Source organism: Sinohyriopsis cumingii, chromosome 14, assembly GCF_028554795.1.
Source record: "Sinohyriopsis cumingii isolate HCF-2022 chromosome 14, ASM2855479v2, whole genome shotgun sequence".
Taxonomy (NCBI): domain Eukaryota; kingdom Metazoa; phylum Mollusca; class Bivalvia; order Unionida; family Unionidae; genus Sinohyriopsis; species Sinohyriopsis cumingii.
The window spans coordinates 37,177,057-37,198,381 of NC_142974.1; positions in this window are offsets into that span (position 1 = coordinate 37,177,057).

The following is a 21,325-nucleotide window of genomic DNA, read 5'->3' on the forward strand; positions in this document are numbered from 1 at the left end:
ATATATATATATATATATATATATATATATATATATTCTTTCTGTGATATATTTTCTTGTGTGATATGAATAATGTATTTATCATACCTTGTTTTATATTGCGCTGATCAAAGGATGATGCAATTTGTGCCTTCAGCACACAACATATTCACTTTGAAATGTAAGCAACACGGTAATACCCATCGCAACAACAAAGAAAACATACTCTTATATTGCTTGTTTGTCTGAAGGTTGACATAAATCATTCAGTTTATATTATCCTTGCTTTTTTGTTTATTTCTTTTGATTTTGTTTTTTCTCTCAAGTTTTTTCTTACCGTCAGGATGTATAGAAATGTGTCTGCCATCGAGACTGTGAATAGCTGCGTACAGAGAAAAAAACATCATCCAGTAATGAGTCTCTGGTATCATTTCCCCATACTTGCTCATTCATGCACTTTGTAAACTAGCTCAAAATAATGGTCAGAACCATTAAGATAATGTAGCAAATTTTGAATATCCAAATTTTAATGCTGCGATTTCTAAAAGTATAGTGATATGGTTTGATATTTTGCTTTACGGTAGAAAAACACATGTATTTCATTTAATGTAAAAACAACTGGTTTCAATGAACTGCCCAAGGACAAACCACGGTATTTAACCCAGGCTGGTCCAAGGGTAGGATTCAAACTTGCACCCTTGTAGTCGCACAGTCTGCACGCTAACCACTTCGCCACCTAAACTCCTAAATATTTGTGGAAACCATGTGCAATATGAAGAAAGACTTGTAAAATTAAGTAGAATTATATAAATATTAAAAGAAAGTTATTTTTGTGGACATTGATTTTATTCTAAGTTACATACATTATAAGGAAAATTGATCAAAACTATCCAAATTTTAAAGTGGCAATAGTTGTGAACTAAATTACAAATTCAGCCCAATCTATACATGCATAAGAACACTGTAACGAGTATGCACTATTTGTCTTAACATTAACATATCTTTTCAACTTGTGATTGGCTCAAGCAAATGATATTTCATGCCTTTCCAAAAATACACAGAAACGCTTTAGAATTACAGATGTAAATGGAACATAGAAAACATCAATTTATTTTTAAAATTGAATTTTCATAAAACATTCCTCCATAACAATATGTAAGAACAGAAAAGCCAATTTCAGCATAAAATAACATTGGGTCTTTAATTTTAAAAAAGTGCCAAAAGAATGTTTACTGTGAATATTGTAAAAGATATCATTAAAAGGATTTCTTTGTCTATTCGCACGATGGCTGTATATTAAATTTTTAAAGACTATCTCAACGACGGGGGCCCCGAGTGGCTGAGTGATCTAAAGCGCTCTTCGTTACGGATCACTGCCATTTCACCTCTGTCTGCGGCGGTTCGAGTCTAAGATTCAGCCAATGTGGGTATGTGAGAAAGCTTGCCAGTAGCTTCCCGTGGGTCGGTGGTTCTTTCCGGGGTTTTCTCTGGTTCTTCCTCCACCATTAATACTGGCCGCAATGTATAGCCTATCATGTGCTGCAAAATGGCGTTAAACCCCACAACAACAACAACGTAAATCTCCACGGCGACCTCTGAAAATGTTAGGGACAAGTCCTAAATATTCCGAATGATTTGCCAATCATTGTATGTACACTTGGGTTTGTTTTATACGAAATGAAGAGTATGATGGCAGAATGGAGAGAGCCAAACATGCAATGAGAATGTTATAGGTTTGGAATCCAACTCTGCACACTCCACTCTACTAATTACCTAATATTCTTGTGTTTGTATTGAGTGACCATGAAATCAAAACGTGGTGATTCATTATACTTATACAACAATATGGCCATTTATGATATCACTGGTTTGCTGAGGTTTGGGCATTTCACTGTCCATTGCATAGCAGATTATGACAGAAGAGCGAGAACCATTCCTGTAAGTCACGCTATGTACCTTTACAATAAGATGACTTTATAACAGAAGCATTCGATACAAAAAGCCCATTTCATATAAAGTCTCTGGACAGTTGTTTTTGTTAATTTTCATTGTCAGCTAAAACAAATTGCAGAAAGTTGAGAATATTTTCTATAATAAAGGTACAAGAGTAAAACTAACAGATGAATGTTGTGGCAAGCATGCTTTTCATTTAATTGGGGGTATTCTTGTTATTTCTTTGTACAGCTGATCACAGGGGATTGTTACAAAGAAAATTAGTAATGTCCATCAATGGATAGAGCGCTTGGTCCAACTTATAACAATATAACAGGTATATTGTTGCAAATTGGACTCCAGTCATCTATCAGTCAATGCATAATCTCAATTTTATTTATAACGAGCCTCTGTTCAACTGATATATTTTTAGGACGGAACCAACAATTCTTTTTAACGATCATTCTTGACAGTAATGAGCTATTTTGAATATTTTCCTGTCACAAGGCGGTTCAAACAATCAGTATGGATGCATGTTTAAAGTTTACTGGTATTATAACAAATTGGCATGCTTATAATCACCCCTTAACCATCTTGAATGTGAGATATTTACCACAATCAGACACATAAAGATATATATGAAAAATGAGTAACTACATAAAATATTATCATTTGTGACATAGAAACATCGGTTAAAACTATTTTGAAAAACATCGGTCCTTTTCGCACATTATACCCACTACTTCAATCAATATTTCTTTTTATCAAACGAAACTATTTTATGTAGTAAATCATTTACTTAGCATTTAATAAATCATTTTTAATATACAGTGTTGCAAATAGTGCATTTTCGCGAAAAGGTACAGGCAGTGCTCTTTGAATAAGAGTAACATGCATTTTACTAAAAGGATACAAAGATTTAATTAATCAATTAGTGTTACATGTATATGGCATTCCAAAAGTAACTTAAGTGTATTTATTATTTACTTGTTGTGAAGTTGAATATAATATTACTTTAGCAGCAGAGGGGGCGAACAGACCACTTGTCTGAAACCTAATTTGCTTAAAATATAAGCTTCTTCTCAAATAAAAAAAATAAGGTCATTACGTATCTGACCGAGAGTTGTGTTTACATACCGGAGGTCCCCGCCCCCCTCTGCTGCTATCAATTAAAAATTATTATATTAATAAATGCCACCAGCCAAGGAATCTCATACTGCAAGGATAGCTCGAGAACGATTAGAAGCAATCAAAAAATTTCTTCCTGTTAGAGATTCATTCAGAAAAAATCTACAAGCGCAGCAAGAAGCACAAGTTGAGTACGAAGAAGACACTGAAAAGTTATTTAAACCCGTCACTGCGGTTACTGGAAAGGTTTTAACCGCAATCAAGGGAAAAAACTAAGGAGGAAGTAGATAAGGAAGGTGGAAAGGAAGAGGAAGGTCTTTTTCAAGTAACTGAAAAATAGCAAAAAGAACTAAACAAACAAAAAAACTTTTACGAGATCTTCCACCTGTCATAGCCAGGGAAATAGCTGCAGCTCAACTTGCACACGAAGAAATACCTGAATATGTTGATACAATTCGTACTGAAGTCGCCGACGTGAGAAAAAGAGAACTTGCATATGAACCAATAAGAGAGAATATTAATCTCATTGAAAAATTTAATGAAGACTTTGTCGAATATATTATAAATTCTAAAAAAGATGATTTACCGGCAAAAATACTCCTTGGTATGCAAAATAAATCTAAAATATTAAAACCCGGTCATGAAAAAGTGAACGATAATAATTTTAAGAAATGGGTATATCGTATATACAACATAAAACGAGTAAAACGTAATAACAACAAATTCGATATACTTGATGAAGAAGTAAAAAGACTTAATAAAGAGCAACGTTCTCGACTGCGGCAACGAGAACAACCTTCTCCATCGCAAGAGCCTTCCTATCAGCTTTCTCAAACTCAGCAAATATTGACGTCAGAATCTGAAAGTCTTAAAGAGCGACAAGAAAAAGCAAGAGCAATAAGGATACAGAAAGATAAAGAGAGAGAAGAATTAAGAAAACAAATGGAGGATGAAGATCTCAAATATGAAAGAGCTAAACAAAGAAGAAAATCGCTGTCTTCACCAGGTAATGAAAAAGATCCTGACGATGATCCTCCTGGCGCTACTGGAAGCGGTTTGGGGAGTGGTCTTATTGCCTGTCCTAACAGTATTCTTTCTGACGTAGAACGACTAGAAATACTAATTGGAGGAAAACGTGCAGGAAACAATTCTTCAGAAATAATCAATGAAATATCTGATATTTGTCGAAGATTATTTCAAGGCGGTATTATGGATCGCAGTATTTATCGTTCTTTTATTGATGAAATTGCCGATGATTATTACAGCGACTAAACAATTAATTAATTAGTATATAAAAATGATTATACACACTGCTCAACGTAGACCGATCATGGTCAGGGTAGTAAACTCACGACTGCCAAATCACAAAACAATTTAAGGAGATGGACTTGGTGATGTTGTTCAGGGTTTATTTAGAAGAATGGCTCCAAAAGCAATACCGATTACAAAACAATTAGGGATGAAGGCTATTGAGGCTGTTCATGATAAAATTCCTGGCGCTATTGGTAATCTTGCCAGTAAAGCGTTCTCGACTGTCAAGGACAGACTTGCTCGATTAGTACGAAGAAAACAGCAGCAACCAATAAAACTGGCCAGCACTGAAGTTATGCCCGCAAATGTCAGTAAAGTAATAAATCAAGACGCAAATCAAAAACTAGCGGAATTATCTGAAGAAGCAGAAAGAAATATAACAGCAAACGTAATAGCGGGAAGTGGTCTTTAGATCACCATTTGGAAAATTAGTAATTATAATAAAATGTTCAAGCGTATGTCTGACCCAGCATTTGACATGGATGCACCGGTCCTCAAAGATGAATCAGTACGTGATTATCAATTTTATTTCTATGACGCAAGACAACCAAATCAGCGTGGGAGAATCGAATTACAGGTTCAGGATACAAGTAGATATTTCTTGCCCACTGAGGCATTTGTTGAAGTAGAAGGTGAACTTGTAAAGGCGGATGATACTAACTACGGTGGCAATTTGCGAGTCGGTTTTGTCAATAATGGGATTATGGCATTGTTTAGTAGCGCCACATACATGATTGATGGAAGAAATATTGAATCGATTCAGAATGATGTTGATGTTGCTACAACAATAATTGGTCTAGCGAGATATTCTGATGATTACACAAGATCAGCCGGTCCAACAATGATGTTTGCTAAAGATATCACCGACAAAGCCGATCATATCAGGTATGCTAAAATACTAACACCACGAGCTACTGCAGTTGATCCTCAATCGGTTGTTGAACGAGATACAGTTTTTGCAGCGAGACCACCTGCTGAATTTGATATTATACGTGGTGATAATACTAGTTTCAACTTAGGTTTTGCGGCACGTCAAGCATCTTTATCAGGAAATAGTAAGAATTTTTCGTGCGCAATTCCATTGTCTAACATCTTTGGATTTTGCAGAAATGTTAGAAAGATCATCTTTGGAGCTAAACACACAGTTGTACTCGTAAGAAAAACTGATGATAATGATGCAATCTGGCGAGGTACTGGTGCTGCTGATGCTGGTAAAGTAAATATAACGAAGAATTCATTGTGGATGCCAGTAATGATTCCATCTATTACTGAAGAACAAAAATTACTCTCTTTTACGGATCAAGGTGGTAAATCATTGCTATCATGGTTAACAGTAACCACAGATGCTACTCAAAGTTCTATTATTGGTTTATTTACATGGAATATAGCATCACAGCAAGGTGTGTCTGCGCTGCGTCATATTTTTATTGCTCTTCAGGATAACAACCGGATCGGCAATATACTACGTTCACATATGATATTTAATAAACTCGGAGTTGATGAAGTTTCCTAGCGGATAAATGGACATCAAGAGCCAGCTGAAGATATATTGTTAAATTTTGGTCAAAATCACGTAGCGCGTGCATTTCATCGTTTGATGTCATTTATGGGACGTGATCAAAATGTGGATACTGGGCTGCAAATATCACAATTAGATTTTACAAACCTGTATCCGATTTATTACTTTTCGCTGGAGCATCTTGATTTATCTAAACAATCCGTCGTTGACATACACTTTCGAGCTCGTGTTGGAAACCTTCCTCCTGATATACCTGGTCCACCCCTTATTCGCGGCGCCTACAGAGCAATCGCTGTTATACTCAGTGACAAAACGATGTTACTTGAAGGTGGTAGTGGACGACTGAGGGTTATTGATGCACCAGTGGAAAATCTTTAATCACGTTATTAAACACAAGTATTATCATAAAATGCCATATCATCACGTTAGTGTTAGTCTGACTCCTGGTCAGATTAAAAACCTTCAATCAAATTCAGCAAAAACCTGCGGTATGAAATTATCACTAAAGCGAGATCAGATCACGGGCGGTCAAAATAAATTATCATTATCAGAACGTCAACATAAACATTTCAACAGCGCTAAACAATCAAAGACAGGCGTCAAACTTAATCTCTCTGCGGGTGCGGTTAAAGATTCAATTAAAACAGGCGGTATTTTTCCACTTCTCGCGGCTATTCCAGCATTAATTTCCGCAGCGGTACCTGCCGTTGCAAAAGCAGCCGCATTAGGTACTGTTGGAACAGCTGCTGGAATGGCTCTAAAGAAAGCAACAGGGCAAGGATTAAAAAAAGAGGAACCGGATTAAGATTACCGGGGTCTCGTTGGGGAAGAGGTCTGAGGCTTCCAGGATCTCTTCGTTAATTTCAGCATCAAATTTTGATTTACTTGATTCCGCCAAACAACTAAAAATAAAAAACTTCAGAGGTGTTTTTATGCGAGATCAATTACCAGACCGACCAAACAGCATTGAAACAGGTATTATTAATCTCGATGAACGTTCTGGACCTGGTACTCATTGGACCGCATATGCAATTGTTCCACGTGGAATCGTTTATTTTGATTCGTACGGGTTAGCTCCACCTCGTGAGTTTATCAAGTATGTCGCACCACTTCACGCAGCGGTTTGGTATTCAACGCTACGAACACAAACAATGACGGATCCGCCAATATGCGGCAGTGAAGTAATTAATGTACTCGGCGTTATATCAAAGTCATCCAAACCGCCACATAAAGTCGTGCATGATTATACAAGTAACCGCTTCGTTTTAAACAACAGGTCTTATTATAATGGTTGATATTTACGGAAGATCTTCTTCTACCAGAAAGAAAAAAAATCCGACATTGATCTGTCGAAGTACGCGACTAAAGATGAACTCGCTGATATTATGAACATGGCTGGAATTGACCCAGATGAGGTTGTTCTTTTTCAGGACCGATACGGAAAACTAAAAACTAGCAATATCAAATGGAATGATATAATTCGACGAGTACTCGGTGCGGTCACGGATAACATTCCTGTGTTTACTGACGGCGGTAGAATCAGGGATTCAAGTATATCATTTAAAACCATCAGAGATGAAATTACAAAAAGCGTTGCTAATCGTGTAAGAAGCACAGGCGACACAATGACAGGTGAACTCAGCGTGAACGGAAACAAAATAGTAGTGTTAAGAGATCCAACATCCGACCAAGATGCCGCGACAAAAAATACGTCGACGTCAACTACAATACCGTTGACGGTAAATTATCCACGTTGCAAGCCGAGCACAGCACCGTAGATAGTAAATTCTCCACGTTGCGGGCAGAGTATGATGTGCACGTGAGCGCTTTTGGAAGATTTCGACAAAATTTTCAAAAAACCGATGAATCCATAGATAAATTCTTCGGCACTCCGCACGCCGTTGACATAAAACTCGTTGATATCAAAAGTAACCTAGACGCAACTAAAAAAACATTAGAAGATGTCGTGCGTGGAATTCCTGATATCGTTAACAAAATTAGTCTGATTAAAATTTCAGCCGGAATAACTCACTGGCATATTACCAATATCGTATACACGGTGTCATCTGGATTTGCAACATGGTCACAGCAAAATAAAACTATCAAATATACCGCAACGGTCACTGGCGTGTACAGGCTGTCTGTGTTCAGTGCTGCAAAATTCGAGATTTTTACAACGTACCCATGGCGTCATTCCACCGACAGGTTTTCTGGAGTTGTGTCTATCATATTAAATAGCGGAAACGAAGAAGTATTTATCCTGGAAGCAGCTGATAAGAAATTAACCGCAGCATCACCTCAATTATTTACTGCATAAAATATAATGAACACGTCAGGCGTGTACAGGTATAATCAAGCACGTGAATGGCAAGCGAACTTAAAAAATCGAGTCGAACAATATACGATAAAAATAAAGAAATATCGACGACGACTAGTTGTCTTTGACGTAATCGTTTATTCACTATCCGCTGATGTTGTGTTCACAGGCCTATTATTATCAACGATAACAATGATGTCGCCAGTAGCCGTAACAATCTGTATTTCAGCTACAACATCAATTGCAGGTGTGTTAAATATCATTACAAAAAAGATAAATACCTGCACGAATAAAAAATTATCCGATTACATAATAAAGTTGCACACGGCGACGGTAGCATACTCGAAGTTATCTTCGTTGTTATCGACGGGTTTTAATGATGGAATTATATCTGATGGCGAGTTCGCAACGATGACTAGCGTATACAACTGTGCTGGTATTAAAGATGTAAATATTAATAATGACATCACTGGATCTACTTCAGCAGATCGTGACAAACACAACTCCGCACAAGACCACGATGATCTCGGTAAGTTCGATTAATCCTGAATTTAATGTCAGTTTTCCAACTGCAATCCCAGTAAAAGAAATTGCACTAGCACAATTGCGAGTGTATTACAGTTGGCCAAATATCAGATCAAAATCATTTAATGGAACACCGGCAAATAATTCGCTCGTATTTGCTAATAAAAATAAAGATGATGGAACACCTGACTGGATTGTTGTTGGAATACCAACTGGTAGTTATGAAATTACTGAGATCAATGAAGAATTTCAACGTAGAATGAAATCAATAACGGGAAAAGAAGCAAAAATATCAATTGACGTTCATGAACCAACGCTATCTTCTACGATTGAGATACATTCACCTGATTATGCCGTTGATATTTATCAATCATCGATAAGATCAGTACTAGGTTGGCCTGAAATCCCGCCAGAATATCATGGACCACCAGAACCACGTCGGGTTCATTTTATTACAGATGAAAAGAAATTTATGGTAACTCCCAAATACCGAGGCAAATACCCATACAGGTGGACTGGAATTAGCCTTCATTTTTCTGCTCCTGATGGTGAAAGTCTTCCTCGAATAATAAATGATGTGCGTACTATCGAAGATGTTAGAGTAAATCCACTCGTTGATGAAGGATTTATTAAATCATATTTCGAACCTGTTAAATTTGAATTTAAACAATCAATCAACAAACTGCGAAATTTCTTTTCTGATAGCTACAGCGATGATGTGAAACAGCAAATCGTTGAGACGATAAAACATCTAAATCAGGTTATATCAGATTTTAGATACGCCAATAAAACTATCATTTGGAATATGATTCGCCACGGTGATAAAATTATTGATAATTATAACGCTAGAGAATGGTTTCTCAATCATTACAAAATAACTGAACAACAATTACCAACATTTGTAATACCAGAATTTAAAATCGACGAACTAAAAAAATCACTCAACGATCTTATCAATGAGAACTTTCCTAAAATCATCGAATCGTGGAGAAAAATAGCCCCGCCAGCAACTGTTTTCAGATATAACAATGATATACACGGCGGCGGCAGAGATGTATCACCAGGAATTGTTAATATAACATCGACAATCGCAGTTAATCTCGTTTGTGATGTCATCGATGATAGCTATAGCATAGATCTTGGAAAATCAAATCAGGTTCAACAAGGATACATTTTATACACGTTCACACCACAAGTACCCCCTGGAGATTTGATTGTGCAAGTACCAACCAATCCTGTTTATCTGCGGTGTCATAATAATACACTAACACGAATAAATTTTAAACTAACTGACCACCTTGGACACTTAATTGACCTGAGTGGAGAAGAATTGATAGTGAATCTGTATGTGAAATCTTAACGATTTTCAGAAATATTTTATTTATTCTGAAATAATTATTATAATCTGAAATATTTTATTTATTCAGAAATGATGGGGTAAATGATACTTAAAATCATGTAAATCAATCAGTTTGTTAATTCTGATGGGGTAATAAATCAATCAGTTTGTTAATTCTGATGGGATGGTTGGTACTTAAAATCATGTAAATCAATCAGTTTGTTTGTTTTGATGGGATGGTTGGTACTCAAATCGATCAAATTGGTACTTGTGGTGTGAACGTGTATAAAATATTTCAGAATAAAATTATATATTTCAGAATAAATAAACTATAAATATTTCAGAATAAATAAAATATATCAGAATAAATAAAATATATATATATCAGTATAAATACATTTTAACAAAAATAAACAGTAGCATGATGAGCGGTTATCATTCATGGGTATTCCTGCACTGGCCTGTGTGTCTCCATGGGATCCTTTGTTCGAGACTTTTGTCCCGAGACGTTGTCGGTTAAGACTTTTGTCCCATGAGACCTTTGTTATCGTCTTTTCTCGGCATCCCATGATCGTTTCTTTTAGCCAGCATTCTTTCTGAATGTTTTTCGTGGGCACCCATGTGACGTAGAGCTTATACATCCACGCTACTGTTTATTTTGGGGGCGTCATAGACATATCTCCGGAGAATTTTTCTAACAGAAGATTGTCTATGCGCCATGTACACCCCCCAGGAGAAAATCGCGGGGCTGCTAAAACGCGGTCATACTACGGTTTCGTAGTGTGAGATGTACATGGGCTGCTGCCGCCCCCACTTTTATATAGGAAAAACCCTACTAATCGGTACCGTCGGCAATATAGCCCGACAGGAGATTCGAACCGCAGACCCCCGGAATGAGAGTCAGCTGCGTTATCACTTGCGCCATGGTTCCTAATCTGATTATATATGTTTTAAAAGTTATTATATAGCTAACCATCACTGAAGAAATTTCTATCTCTGCAAACTTAATATATAAACAAGTATAACCAATTTTTCTGTTCTGCACACAGATAAAACGTATAAGTCAGATTTAAAAAGTTAGTTATTTTTCGTGATAACATATGTACCGGAAACTGCCAACTGTAGACATCGTAGCGAACTAGGAAAAAACCAATAATAAATATATTGTTTGTGCTAAATACACTCTGAGATAAAAATCGGGAAGTATTCCTGTGAAATTTCTCAGTTCTGAATACAGGTAAAACGTATCAGTCAGATTTAAAAAGTTAGTTATTTTTCGGGATAACATATATACCGGAAGAACGTTCTGGCTAACTGCCAACACTGCAGACGGCCACTTGTTATTAACACGAGTGAACCAAACCGCCACACTGCAGACATCGGTAAATATATTGTTTGTACTAAATACAGTCACTGATAGACAAATCAAAATTAAATAAGTGCGGTTTACATCCAAATAACTCTCATGTGCATTGAAATTAACATACATGAATACATCGCAAATAGATGTATTACAGCAAACTTCCGCTTACACGGCCAAAGGGAAGTAACTCATTTACATGAAATGCTCAACTGAGTTATCCCACTTCTTCAGGTAAGTAGTATCAATTCAATTACGGGTATAATTTTACGATTTAAATATAAAATAATTACTTATATATGGATGAAGAAATAATCTACGCTGACTGGGCCGCAATAACACAAAAAGAAAAAGTATTTATTGTTGATTGTGTTGCTGGCGAAATTAACAGATCCTCACTTCACCTGGAATACGCGAAATTAATACTGAATAAACTAACAGTGACAGAAAAAAAGGTTGTACCGGCAGAAGATTTAACAGCGACGGTTGTACCATCGACGGAAGATTGGGATTCGGAGGTTACTCATTCAACATTCACGCCAGAACCCGGTCATTACAACATAAATTAGTTGCAATAATTTCAACTGCGCTTTCAACTTCGCAATTTCTTCTTCCCGCCTATCACGGCGCTCCTTTCGCGATTTATATATATTGGAAGATAATTCTTTGATCATATTTTTTAGAGAGAGCTGATCTGGTTATATTTTCCTCGACAGAATATATTGAAAACCTCACAATATAAAAATATTTTCCAGCCGGGTTCATTGACTGAAATATTCTCTCTTCACCCCTCTCTAAATTTATAGATAAAACTGCTTTGGCAGTTTTATTATTACAACCCGTGTTTCCAAATCTGCAATTCTGACTTTGCGTGACAACTCTCAGATTGGATAAATTGTTATCAAGTTTGATTCCATCAATATGATCAATCACAAAACCATCTTTAATCACCCCAAAGAAACATTCGAATACGAAACGATGACAAAGATATTTTTTCTTTCGATCAGCAGTAAAAATTAAATAACCGGTATTATTAACAGCACCAACTGGTCTTTTCAACCGACAGTTTCTGATAATACCATAACGATTTGATTCGTAATTCTTGATGATAGGATGCTTCACAAACTCATTCATATTTTGCTCCATTTATATATAAATGTATTTGTTTAAATCATAATTTGCCTGAAAACTTAGTTAGATAGTCCTCTACGGATTTTATAGTTCTGTCACTGTCTTTATTTTTTTTTATCATAATATCTTTTAAGTTCTCTGTATCGCTTACCACCACAGCGAGCACATAATTGTGTTTTTCCTCGCACTCCAATACCACATCGCAGGCACGGTATTGGTCCTAAACTACCATTACGAACAGATTGTGAATGCTGTCCGCAGAATTCGTTTTTACAGGATTTATTACAGCGAGTCAATGAACCGATCATCAACCATTTGCATTGAGACATTATATATAATATTTTTCATTTAAATACTTGTTTGAAATATAATATGAGCGAGTTCGATAGATAGTCCCAAATCAAGCCCTGGGGCGCAGATAAATTTAATCTCGACAGAATATCTCCCGACCTACCGATGCGAGATCTGGTTGATCCGAAAAATAAAAGTTTGATTAATAAAATTCACGGCGCCAAGAAAGAATTTCACATAGATGGTGCATCTCATGTATGGTCAACGTTCAAGATTATACGCGACGATGTCATCGACGCTACGATGAATGAGGAACGAGCAGCAACTATCATTAACTACGTTGATAATCGTAAATATCTTTTCAGAATAAAATTTGTCGTGCTAACAGAAACAGGTGATTGGATTATCCGTGACAAATATGATCCTGTACACAAGGGTGAAAAAACTGTCGTACTAAGTAAAGATTCTAAACCAGGTCTACTGACTGGCATTGACAAACCGTATTATGAGCGAGCGTATCCTGTAACAGCAGTTATTTATGGAATCTATGTGATAAATGAAAAACCTAACGTTGATAAACTAGCGCCAATGAAATTTTCAAAAATAAACTGTGTGGCTGAACGAGTAATAGAACATTTTACAGTTTCGACTCGTGGAAACGATTTAACGGATAAAAGACGTAAAATAATAAACGAGTGGGGAGAAATGGTTAAAGATACCGGGGCGTCAATCAAAGATGTGGCTGAACTGGGGAAAAAAACTAAAGTTTCCAATAACCGTAGCGACAATAACAGGAGAAATATTGTTTGAATCAAAATATAAATCAAAAGGTGCTTCGATCGAAATTATTGATCATAATGCGCACGCATGGACTAGCGCAGTAACAGTGTTTCCACGAAATCCAACTGTTAAAATTTACCCCCCAGAGAATTCTGGGGGAGGCATGTTTGATCTTATTAACGAAATAAGTAAAGACGATCCTGTGTCAGTATGGTTATTTCAGAGTTCATACGAGGAAGGAAAATTTGATCAGTTTGTACGACCTAATGGCGTTGTTTATAGAGAAGGTTCTCTCCACGAAAAAATGAAAAATCTTGCACTGCAATATACTGATGATACTGACGAACTATTGAGCAACTGTTTTACTGTTCCGTCAGTTGCGGCTCATTTTGCCAGAAAGAAACATTCGTGGAAGCCAACTAGATTTGATTTTCTTGATGACATAGTATCCAGTTGTGTCGAATACGGACGCGGTGGATTATGGAATACTATATATAATTATAAAGATGTTATTTCCGTTGATATGGTCGCGTGTTATCCGGGAAGTTTTCTCGGGTACGGAGATTGTTCTGTGTACTTTGAGCGATTCGGTCATCCGACGCATGAAATGACACGAGTATCAATAAATGGACCATTACCTGACTTTGATCTGACTGGATTCCCTCGTATCGAGTCATTTGAGTTTGCTATGGGACTTCATCCAATTTGTTATGTTTGGTTTGGAAAACATTTTTCAGAAAAAATGTGGGCACCAATAGTACTCTTACGGTATATGCTTGATTGTGCGATGTTAACACGGTTGATTGTAAGTGAAGCAATTATATCATATCGGAAACAAACCGAAGTTTGGTTACCACAGCAAAAACAGTATTCTGATGATGAAAATCCGGATAAAACAGATTACGAGAATAAAATTACGAAAGATCTTAGCAGAAAAATAATTGGCAAGTTCACTCAAGGAGGATCATACGATCATAAACGACATTGTGCAAGATTGATCATGGACGATGCTGAGTTAGATTTTATAATCGCTGATACAACGAAGAAAAACACGTTTATGAGTCGAGAAATAGCTTTCTTGTCAAATGGAATTAAACTAGGCACAATCGTGAGTTACATGGACGGTGAGTCACCTCAGTATGCTCATTTAAGATCATCGATGCTCTCATACGTTTCGATAAATCTATTATCGATGATGAATAAAGTATCTAAGTTTGCTGTCAGAGTTGCCACGGACTCGTTTTATATCAATAAAAAATATTTAGGACTGTTAGAACAACTACATATCGATACTTATGCACAGTGGGGTTCGTGGAGAATAAAAAAAGAAAACATAATCGATTATTCCGAATCCGCTGATGTTACGATCAAAGATTTTTATTGTAAAAAATATCAAACACTGAAAAATTCTTCTGCACCATCGGTGTACGATCCAATGACCAGAAATAAAACGGTTTATCTGAACGGGCCGGGAGGGTCTGGTAAGACGACTCGAGCAATCGAATTATTTCAGAATTCCAATATGATCGTTTTAACTCCTACACATAGACTCGCGCGAGAGATGAAACAACGAGTGGTACAATCGTGTACTTATCACAGATTCTTTCGATGGAAGGGTGACGCATGGACTTCGAGGATGGGTGAGAAATATATCCCTCGGATCATCATTTGGGATGAAATATGCACGATGCCGTTAGAAACATTAAAAACGTTTCTTGATTGGTTATTAGCAAGAAATACTGCTGTGATAATGTGTGGCGATCACGGTCAACCACCACCTTTTGTTGGACCATCTCCACATGATTGGTTGAAAGATTTTGTTGACTACGCTGAAGAAGTGACTGATGATCATAGAGCACTTGATCCAGAATTAAGGGAGTTTAAAAAATTAATCAGACTACAGTCGAATAAAATTCAATGTGAAGTAATGCGCGAGGTGATTTCAGAAACACCCATGAAGGACTTTCTACAAACATGGCGACCAAACGATCTGATAGTTGCAAGTAGAAAGATAGTCAGAGACATACTTCAGCAGCGGTTGTTTCAGTTACAACGAGAAAAGTTTCCAACGTTGCCAGTTCCGTTATGTTATCGACCAGCAGATACGCGGCGGCAAAATATTGACGTTGATATACCAGGACAGACCGATAAACAGAATTTAGTGTTGAATGATATTGTTGCAGTTGATATCAATGTTGTTGAAGATGCGCTAAAAACAAATAAATCTCCGTGGACGCTAGGATACGCGATGACGATTCATTCATCTCAAGGATTAACTATCTGTGATACAGTTGTTTGGATCGTCGATGATCGTATCGAGTGGTCAAACTTAGTTTATCTCGCAGTATCTAGAGTTAGAAGAATATCTCAACTACGAAGGATTATCATGAACGAGTCAGTGATCAATGATGATGATGTTGACGGTGACATAATAAGAAAAAAATTAGCTGGTTATAAACAATGTGATAAAAAAAATAAACGCGACTTTGATCTTGACATTGAATTTATTAATACGCTGAAACAGCAGCAGAATAATCACTGTGCAAGTTGTAATTGTGTAATGTTATGGCGGTATCTGAAAAATGATCCAAGACAATTTACCGCATATAGGAAAGATAACCATCTTGGCCATACACGAGAAAACACGATGTTGACCTGTCTTGAGTGTAATCGACGCAGGGGTGCTAGTTAAGAAATTTGGGTGGTAATTGAATGTCCTCGGGAATTATTTGTAGTTGTTCACGCACAAATCCACGTTGAGGAGCAGTTGAATCTAGTCTATAGATTGCTGCTCTGCCAGTGGATCTTGTTACGTTAGATATCTTGTGTGTCGTAATACTCCAAATAGGATCAGTCGCTCTTTTTTACCACCTTCAAGTTCACCTGGTTGATATAAATATCTTACGGTCACATTACCTAATATTGGCTGTGTTGAAAAATCACGTCGTTGTATTTTTTTTTTGGTAATTGCATTAATAGGTTTCATATTGGTCGTTCGAGTTATTTCATTATTTAAAGCAGCTATCACACTTGGCAATCTTGCAACCCATTCGCCAGATCTTTTATCTTGAATGAATTCCTTCGCGTATTGATATCCAAATAACCGCTCAGCAAGTGTTCGATTAAATCGTTCAACAACTGCCTGATCACGGTGAATTGCAGTGTGTCCTCGTCTGATTTTGACATTATATTGTTTCATCAACGATGATACTGGACCAAGAAATTCTTTGCAAGGATCAACCTGTAATACATTTGGCCATCGTAGAGGTCCTCGTTGATAAATTCGTTTAAACGCATCGACTACTTCAGTTGCTGTTTTAGTCGTTAACGGTTCTGCCTCTTTATATCTACTTGCAACGTCAATGACAGTTAACGCGTATTTGTATGTCATTTGACGTCTACGTACTTTAATCGTATCATGCGGTAAAAACAGAATATCTGCTTGATAAACTTCATTACGAACACTAACATCGAAATACGCGTACTAAATTCGTTTTGGTGATGGTAGGTACATTTGCCATATTCCTTGTCGAGATAACCAATTTTTAGCAGTAGATTGCTTGACTTTTGCTGCATCAGCGAGTTTACTAATTGCTGATTTACCCCTCCAATATCCCCCTGGACTATAATAAATTGATTCCATTATATATTACCAGCCCCTAATACGAGTTTACCTTTCATCGCAGATTTTACTAACCAATTAGCTAATGATTCTCTGATATTTTTATTTTTATTTTTATTTCACATCTGCAATATGCCTATGTGTAGATCTTTACTTTTATAAGCGATATCATGAACGTGACATGCTTTATCAATATCATTTATGGGATACTCACCTGGTTTTGGTTGATCCTGATTGTCAAACCTGATATCAAGTCGAGTACCAGGACCACAATATTTATATCCTGGTAGATGTTTTTCTCCAGGATATTTAGCCCATGGAGTTCCTGGGAACTTTGACATTAATTTAGCAATATCACCGCCATCTTTCATGGGTAAAAACGAAAACTTTTTTCTGTTACATACTGCACATCTTCCACCGTATGCTATTCTCGCATTTTTTGTTGTAACCGTAGATAGATCATTAGTTGGAGTCTTAACTTTGCAACGTAAACAATATAGATTCATATTATTTATATATGGATATAATTGATTTCTCAGCGACACGAAAACAAGAGCCAGTTAAACACCATCCTGCGTTGCCAAATTCGATCAGAATGACAATAATAGGTCCATCTGGATCGGGTAAGACGCAATTATTACTTAATCTGATAATGAGATGGTTAAAGTGGGATAAATTGTATTTAGTAGCACCATCAGTTGATGATCAACGATGTTATGATGTGCTTAAAGATTTCAGTGAAAACGCAAGATTGCTGGACGAAGATAAGGATGTTATAGAGTTTATAACCTATATCGATGAAGCGCCGAGCGTTGATGTTTTAGATGGATTTATTAATAATTTAGTTGTATACGATGATGTGATGCTGGACAAACAATCAAACCCTGCCAGAATTTTTTCACGCGACAGACATAAAAACACTGATGTGATTTATGTTACTCAGCGATACACACAAATACCAAAAGTGATCAGAGATAACTGTAATATTTTAGTTATGTTTAATGGAGTTGATACGAATACGTTGCGAAATATTCATCAAACTTGGTATAGCGGTGACATGGATATAATTAAATTCAGAAATTTCTTTTCACATGCACAATCAACCCAGCACGGGTTTATAACAATAAATTTACATGAACCTAGAACAAGATATCGTATTGGACTTGATAAAATTTTTGGATAGCAGCAGAAGGGGTGACGATAAAATTAAATTTAATTAAAAAGATATCATTAATATAATGAATAACTGTGCGTGGCTGAGTCAAGGAACCACTAATAAATGTGATAAAAGATGCCGTGGAAAATATTGCAAAAAACACAATTATATTTTAAAGAAAAACCCTCATGCTGGTCCACGAAGTTGTGTTGGTTGTAACAACGGCGTTAGAGGATTATATCAGATTTGTGCAAATTGCGCTGGAGATCGATATCGAAGTTTAATGATATATTATAACACAGAAAGAACATAAATCCAAAAATAGAAAAACCACCATCAGAAATGGAGTATTATTTGAAACATAAAACAAATAAAGATGAAGATGAAACAGATGAAGATGAAACAGATGAGGAGAGACGACAGCGAGAACGTGTTGAGAAATATTCATCAAAATTTATATGGTGGTGATTCCTTGGCTGGTGGCATTTATTAATATAATAATTTTTTATTGATAGCAGCAGAGGGGGCGGGGACCCGCGGTATGTAAACACAACTCTCGGTCAGGTACGCAGTGACCTTATTTCTTTTTATTTCAGAAGAAGCTTATATTTTAAGCAAATTAGGTTTCAGACAAGTGGTCTGTTCGCCCCCTCTGCTGCTACTTTAAGTAGTAAATATCAACCAAAAACATTAGTTTCAATACAATTCTTATATTATGTAATAATATTAAGGAATTGATGCATAGAGCACCAACACTGCAGACGTTTGTGGTGATACTGTTGATGGTTTTCAGTTAAATTTTCCATTTCATATAGACGTGTACGGCATTCATTCTCTGCAGTTAACACTAGATAGACAAATCACAAAGCATTGAATGGTCCAATATTGCGCTTGGTTACATATGTATCAGGTATGCATATCCTTTTTACGTACATTGTTTTTCATAGTAAGGATGAGTGACCTCTGTTATCGGTATGAGGGTTAAACTTCTTTCTTATCAGGATGTATTAACATTACGGACAGAAAATCAAAGTTAGAATATCTATAAAGGAAATCCATATCATCGTCTGCTGAAAAAAATATCATGTTGTCTCTATTGACACGGATGAATGGGCGGTTGCTTTGTGTCTGAGAATAAACCATAATGTCTTGTTGATCATTCGGTCCAGCCATTTGACGATGCCTTCGTACATCTCGTGATACGATTGATCGTTTTATAAGTAGATGAGCGGTTGCAACTGCAACACTCAGCAGTTCAGTGTGAACAATCAATCGTGTTGCTTCTTCGGTTTTTTCGGCTTTCCTTTTCATGTTGGCACGATCTGTTTCAACCTCGACATGCCCATGAGTTACCGTATGATTATGAACTTCAACTTTAAGAACGATTACATTCACTTGTGTATGAATTCATTCCTTGCATGTTCTTCTTTCACAAGGCCAGAGCTCATTGCCATCACTGCCATCGGTGTTGTTGGTAAATAAATAACCTTGAAATACAAGTTTGCGAGTCCCTTTTTGAGAAGTAACATATTCTAACACGATGACAAAATTTAACAACTTTAATAATTAAATAATCAAGACAATAAAGTCCTCTTAAAGTGGTATGCAACTGTTTTCAGTTTTAGATTCAAACTACAAAAATTAATGCACCCCAGACGTTAGCGCGTAGTTCACTTTGATACTTTGATCGATAAGCTATTTATGCCGTACAATACTGTTATAACTCAGTCCACAATTTAGTTTATTCTACTCTAAACTGTCAGCTTTGTCCGACGCCAGACTGGCTATATTTTAGGTTCAATGCGCAGTTCGGAAAATGTTTTTAGTTGTCTGATTTAAAAATGAGACCAACATAAACTCTATCTCAGATGATATGAATAACCATTGTCCATTAGTTTATGTATGGGTTTAATGCACAGGTGTATTGACATAAATTGCTTTTAGGTCATGGAAGACTGATTTTGTTGATTCAAAATTATTGCGAATTTTTTCAGTCATTAAAATTGCATTGAATTACTATTTGGTATCGCTGCATTTTGTAGATTATGCATAAGTTATTAGCAGTTTCACTTGAGTTTTTTTGTTTTTATAAAATGCAATTAACATTTCCGAAGTTACACGAATTTAATAAAAAAAAAATCATTTGTATTGGTATCTTTTTCAGTTATTTTATGGATGCGTGGATATTTTAATATGTGCATAATAGGAAATTTTATTATGATTTTAGGTAATTATTATTTTCATTAGCAAGCGAAATTCTAATATGTGTTCCATTTTATCCGGTTTTGTCCAATACCATTTTGTCTGTAACATTTATGTCATTTTCTCTATGCCATTTAATCCTAGTACCATTTTGTCCCATACCCATTTTGTCCGTGCCATTTTGTCCGCACCATTTTATCCATACCAATGTGTCCAATACCATTATGTCCACTTAACATTTTGTCCATACCATTTTTTCCGCTACCATTTTGTCCGGCCACCATTGCATCAATATGCATTTTAAACGGTTTGCTGAAATTTGGTGCTGAAAGAACAAGCACAACTTTAAGTATGACTTTTAATTTGTCAACTGATTCCTGACATTTGTCAGACCAATCAAACTTGGATTTCTTGCGGAACACATTTGTCAGAGGTTCGTCAATTATGGAACATTTGAACAAAAATCTCCGATGGTACTTTTTTACTAACTTGACCTTGCCCCACAATATGTCCTAAAAATGTGACACAAAGCACTACAAAATTCACTGTTATCTAAATTAGCAATCAGATTTTCAACACCGAGCAAATCGAAGAATTCCTGAATGGTTTCCAAATGATCTTTCCAGACATCTTTACAATGATGAGGTCATCGATGTACGCGTCACAATTATTTAGACCAGATACTAACATGTTCAATAGACGAAGGAATGTTGCTGGAAAATTGTTCCTTCCA